This window comes from Gossypium hirsutum, chromosome A03 (assembly GCF_007990345.1).
Source record: "Gossypium hirsutum isolate 1008001.06 chromosome A03, Gossypium_hirsutum_v2.1, whole genome shotgun sequence".
NCBI classification, from domain to species: domain Eukaryota; kingdom Viridiplantae; phylum Streptophyta; class Magnoliopsida; order Malvales; family Malvaceae; genus Gossypium; species Gossypium hirsutum.
Window position 1 is genome coordinate 105188201 of NC_053426.1, and position 6959 is coordinate 105195159.

Below are 6959 nucleotides of genomic sequence, written 5' to 3' on the forward strand. Positions count from 1 at the left end.
GGCCCGGGAAAAATTGAGTGTCTACAGCTGCCCCTCTTTGCTCATTGCTGTGTAACAGGAATAGAGCAAAAACTATAAAAGACCAATTTTGCCCGAGCTTGCCGAGTCTTGAGTTCTTGATCTTTAATCTTCTTTAAATGGCCTTTTGACGGCTTCAATCTACTTCACTGCAACTCAAGAAGATGATATCTGCTATATTTGATCTGCTCCCCGTCTAATACAGAGATGCCAAATCTGTTATCTTCGATCTGCTCCCCGTCTAATACAGAGACACAAAATTTGCTTCTTCAATCTGCTCCCTGCCTAATACAGAGATGCCAAATCTGTCATCTTGGATCTGTTTCGATGTAAACACATGAATGTCAGATGTACTATGTCTTCGATCTGCTCCCCGTCTAATATAGAGATGCCAAATCATCTTGGATCTGCTTCAATGCAGGTCCAATCTGTTATGTCTTTGATCTGTTCCCCGTCTAATATAGAGATGCCAAATCATCTTGGATCTGCTTCAATGAAGGTCAGATCTACTGTGTTTTCGATCTGCTTCCCGTCTAATACAGAGATGCCAAATCATCTTGGATCTGCTTCAATGAATGTCAGATCTGCTATGTCTTCGATCTACTCTCCGTCGAATATGGAGATGCTAAATCTGTTTCCTCGATTTGTTCTCTGACAGTATAGAGATCCCAAATCATCTTAGATCTACTTCAGCGTAAACACGTGAAAACCAAATCTGCTATGTCTTCGATCTGCTCCTTGTAAACGCAAGGATACCAAATCATCTTGGATCTACTTCGATGTGAAAACATCCAAAGGTTACATTTGCTATGTCTTTGATCTACTCTCTTCGAATATGGAGATGCCAAATCTGTTTCTTCGATTTGTTCTCTGACAATACAGATATGTTAAATCATCTTGGATCTGCTTTAGCGTAAACACCTGAAGGTCAAATCTGCTATACTTTAGCCTGTTACCCTACTGCTTAGGGGGTTAAGGCGCATCAATCTTCATTGTCCATTGAAGGACATAACCTGTATAATATGTATGAGTTCATGCCTAATGATTAGGATGCTATGATCGAAGTGAGTCAAATGCTCCTAATTAAACCTGTTATAATGCAAAATGTTTATGAATATGACCCCTATTTCAGACGTCACCACTCATTCTTTCATCGAAGTTTATCCTTATTTCTCTCGAAGTATCATTCCTACTCAGCCTGTGGGTTTGTACCATTCTTCAAACGCTATGACCCACCAAAAATGTCTGTAAGATGATCCTCTCTTAGGATCAAATCGTTTGATTTGTCCAATCATCATTTTGGACTAAAAAAAGAATTTCCTCGAGTTCTTTCAAACCTCATTTACGTGAATTCTTCGAACAATTGTTCTGTTTTAGTTTCTTGTATTATCTAGAAATTTCCAGAGTAATGAGTAAAACTTCATTTGTGAAAATTATTTAGTTCATCTATCATTATTTTAATGCAACATACTTTAAGAATAATGGAATATGAATTTAATCTTGAGAATAATTAGATTTGAATAAATTTGTCAAAAATACAAAGGAAGTTAATCTGAAAGCCTATCTTTGAGAAGAAAAAAGAATCTAAAGATAGCAAACAGGACAAAAGTTAGATGCCCTAGATATCGCCGTTTGAGCGTTTATACGCCAGCTCCATGAAGACTTTCTTGAGTTCAACATGTGTTTAAAAGATCCACAGTGTTTTGTTGATGCCCAGATATGCAACGCGCTTCGCTTCTTGTTCAATTAGATATAACAAGATTACCGTGTGCTCTTCAAAATTTGAGCTGCCCTTTGGGTTTTCAACTCAAAATCCCCTTTGGTCACAATGCGCCCTTTGCGGGTTTTCACATTGGCCTCTCTATTTTTTTTTTGAAAACTCAAGGCGCCCTTTGCGGGTTTTCACCCTGGATTCTCTTCTCCTTTAGACAAATTACTTTTTGACTGAGTTTAAATTCACTGGATTGGGTTAACACTTCCCATCCATTTCCGTTAAAATTAATGCACCCCCAAAGAAGGCATTTTTCACGACATACGACCCTTCCCAATTCGGCATCCATTTTCCTCTAAAGTCCTTCTGAATGGGAAGGATCTTTTTCAGCACAAGATCCCCCTTGTGGAATTCTCTTGGTCGCACTTTCTTATCATAAGCTCTCATCATTCGCTTCTGATACATCTGACCATGACGAAGGGCCCTTAACCTTTTTTGCTCAATCAAGTTCAATTGATCATATCGCGATTGTATCCATTCAGCCTCATCCAACTTTATCTCTGACAAGACTTGGAGATACGGTATTTCTACTTTAATGGGTAACACTGTTTCCATCCCATAAAACAACGAGAAAGGAGTTGTCCAGGTAGAGGTTCTGACAGACGTTCGGTAAGCTAAGAGTGCAAATGGTAACTTCTCATACCAGTCTCTGTATGTTTCAGTCATTTTCCCCACTATCTTCTTGATATTGTTTTTAGCAGCTTCTACTGCCCCATTCATCTTTGGGCGATACGGCGAAGAGTTATGATGCTTAATCCTGAACTGATTGCAAACTTCTGCTATCATTTTGTTGTTCAAGTTCAGTGCATTGACTGATATGATCCTTTCAGACATCCCATACCGACAAATAATTTCTTTCTTCAAGAAACGACTTACAACCGACTTAGTAACATTCGCATAAGAAGCAGCCTCTACCCACTTCATGAAGTAATCAATGACCACAAAAATAAAGCGATACCCATTTGAAGCTTTTGGTGATATTGGCCCAATGACATCCATGCCCCACACAGAAAAAGGCCATGGAGAAGTCATAACGTGCAGAGGTGAAGGTGGTACATAAATCTTGTCTCCATAAATCTGACATTTATGGCATTTTTTGGCATAGTTGATACAATCCCCTTCCATAGTAGACCAATAATATCCAAATCTCATGTTTTGTCTAGCCATCGTGAAACCATTAGCGTGCATCCCACAAACACCCTCGTGAACTTCTTCCAAGATTAACTTAGCTTCCACGGTGTCAACACATCTCAACAGTACTTGGTCCTTTCTTATTTTGTACAAGATGTCCCCATCCAAAACGTAGTCGCAGGCTAATCTCCTTAAAGTTCGCTTATTATTTTCAGTTACCTATTTTGGGTATTTACGATCTCTCACATATCGCAATATATCTAGATTCCAAGGGTTATCATCTTTTTCTTCTTCCTCAATGTTACAACAGTGAGCTGGAGCCTCGAAGATACTCATCTGAATGGGTCTCATCTCCTCCTCTTTATTCACTTTAATCATTAAAGCCAAGGTTGCTAGAGCATCTGCCATCTGGTTTACGTCTCGTGGGATATAATTGAAAGTGATGTCATCGAACTCCTCAAGTAACCCCAAAACTACCTTTCGATAATTGATCAATTTAGGATCCCTTATCTCTCATTCACCTTTAAGCTGGTAAATTACCAACATGGAGTGTAACGCCCCGTACCCGAGACCGTCGCCGGAGTCGAACACGAGGTGTTAATAGACATAATTCATTACTTAAACAGCTCAAACAATTTATTTTTAAAATTTTCAGTCAAGCTAACAATCTACATCATGACTAGCTTAAAAATTCATATCTCGAGTTACGGAACTCGAAATCAAATTACATAAATTTTCCCTGAAACTAGACTCATATATCTATTTACTAATTTTTTTATAGAATTTTTGGTCAAGCAAATTAGTACATTTTATTAGTTAAAGTCTCCCCTGTTTCAGAGTTTGACTGCTCTGACCTCTGTGTATTACGAATCAAATATCTCCCTGTATAGAGTTTCAATGACTATACCGTTTGCTTCTAATAAAACTAGACTCAATAAGGCATCTATACATATAAATTATGACTTCTAATTATCTTTGAACAATTTATAGTGAATTTCCAAAGTCAGAACAGGGGATCCAGAAATTGTTCTGGCCCTGTTTAACAAAAATTTAAACATCTCATAAAATATAACTCATATACCTATTTTGTTCCATACATATGAAAATAGACTCATAATTCTTCAATTCCATATATTATTCATCATTTAATTGTATCTCTACTATGTTTAGTGATTTTTCAAACTCACGTCACTGCTGCTGTCTGAATCTATTTTATGGTAAATTTTACCTATTTCATGGTTTCCATGGATTAGCTAGCAATTTAGCATACATAACACCAAATATGATCATGATTAGCCATTCCAATGGCTAATCATTATCAAGCATTTTCATACCACTCAATAACCATATCATAAGACCATATACACAAAATGATTATAATGCTATACATGCCATACTCAAAATATACAAGCCATTATGCCAAGATGGTATACGGATAGTGTGAGCATGCCTCCGACCGTTTCCGATTTTCGAGCTGGCTTGTAAACACTACAAGGAATGAAAAGGAGGGAGTAAGCATAAATGCTTAGTAAGTTCACATGCAAATAGCAAGTAACACAACTATATAAGCAAACATAAAACATCATTTGCATAATCATCACCGAGACATTCATATCACATTTTCATTTATCATCTTACCATATTGTTGTTATATTGAGTTTTCAACCCGAGGGTTAAGTACATACCTGTTCAAAGTATTCATTTCACAACACTTACCAATACGTCCCTTTCATCTCGAGTATTCCTCCATTTGAGTAGAATTTTACCCGTTGAACACATCGGAATATAATTCGGATACATGAAAAGTTTGCACATAAGCGCTACATATGTAGCCAAGCTACCATGTAACCCGCCCATAAGTGAACTCGGACTCAACTCAACGAGCTCGGGTGTTTGCATCCATAAGTGAACTCGGACTCAACTCAACGAGCTCGGATGCCTAGTTACATCTCTCAAACTCGGACTCAACTCAACGAGTTCAGACATTTGTATCCATAAGTGAACTCGGACTCAACTCAACGAGTTCGGATGCCCAAACATCCTAATGACATGTCACTTGTATCCTAATCTATTCCTAAGGTTCAAACGGGCGTTTTCCTCGATCGCACATCTTTGCCATCTTCCACGGAATATCGAAATTGATACTTCGGTGATAGTTCATACTCATCAAGTAATTCACATAATTACATATTATTCAACAATAACCACAAAGCATAATATTTCATGATAATAATCAGCATCATATCATATAAACAACATTAAATTGCTTAAAATGACAATTATGTTACCACATTTACACATGAACTTACCTCGTATGCGAAAATGGCTACTTTTACCATTTCGTCCACAACTTGGTATTTTCCCCATTTTAGCCTGAATTTTAGTTTTCCTTGCTCTATCATTTAAAATATAGTCTAATTAGGACTCACATTATTCAAATTGACCCAAAATCATATTTTGGCAAAATTACAGTTTTGCCCCTAAACTTTTACATATTCTGAAATCTCGTAAATTAAACTTCAGCCTATTTTCTTATGTTTTATGACATGCTGATCATTTTTCCCTTGTATGGCAACATCAAATTCTCACTCTAACATGTACTTATGACTATTAGGTATTTTTACCGATTAAGCCCTTTTGCTAGTTTTCGCTTAAAACCGAGTAACACAAGTTGTCTAACATAATTTAAAACCTCATATTCTATCATAAAACACCAAAATACACAAATTTCACCTATGGGTATTTTTCCAAATATGAACCCTAGGTTGAATTATTGCTAGCATAAGCTTAATCAAGCTACTAAGACTCTAAAAACGTAAAAATCATTAAAATCGAGGCTAGAACGGACTTATAATCGAGATTGGAAGCTTGGAAAACCCTATACATGGTTTCTCCTTGCTATATTCGGCCATGGGGTTGAAGATGAGCAAAATTGGCTTTTAATTTTGTATTTTAATTCATTTTACCCCTAAATGACCAAAATGCCCTTACTACTAAACTTTCCAAAAATTCCATCCATGTCCAATTTTTGTCCATAGACTTAGAAATTGGTAAAATTATATTTAAGACCTCCCAATTAATATTTCAAAACAATTTCATACTAGAAACTTCTAGAATGCAAGTTTTACAAATTATTTGATTTAGTCCCTAATTTCATTTTAAGCACTTTATGCATAAAATTTCTTCACGAAATTTTCACACAATCACGCAATCATATCATAGACCTCAAAATAATCATAAAATAATTATTTCTATCTCGGATTTTGTGGTCACGAAACCACTATTCCGACTAGGCCCAAAATTAGGATATTACATGGAGTCTCCATAAACTTCCAAGCTTCTTATTCTTCGCTCTATAGCTGCTCAGAGTCCTATGATGCACGCTTCATACTCAGTCATATTGTTTGTGCAATTAAAATCCAACTTGTACATGAATGGATAATAATCACTATTTGGGGATACCAAGACTGCCCCAATTCTATTTCCCACTGCATTGGATGCCCCATCAAAGCTCAACTTCCAAGGATAATCCTCTGTAGCTGCTACACACATCAACTCCTCATTTGGGAAATCAAAATTCAACGGCTCATAGTCTTCTAGAGCTCTACTAGCCAGAAATTCCGCTATCGCACTTCCTTTTATAGCCTTCTGGCTTACATAAACTATGTTAAACTCTGAAAGCAGAATTTCCCACCTCGCCATTCTTCCATTCAAAGCTGTTGACTCCATCATATACTTCAGAGGATCAAGTTTTGAAATAAGCCAAGTAGTATGATACAACATATATTGCCTCAACCTTCGAGTCGTCCAGATTAAAGCACAGTAAAATTTCTCAATTGGTGAATATCTCATCTCACACTCTGTGAATTTCTTACTGAGGTAGTATATCGCCTTCTCCTTTATTCCCGACTCGTCATGTTAGCCAAGCACACATCCCATAAAATTGCTAAACACTGATAAGTACAGAATTAATGGTCTACCTAGATTAGTTGGAGATAACACAGGAGCATTTAACAAGTATTGATTAACCTTATCGAAA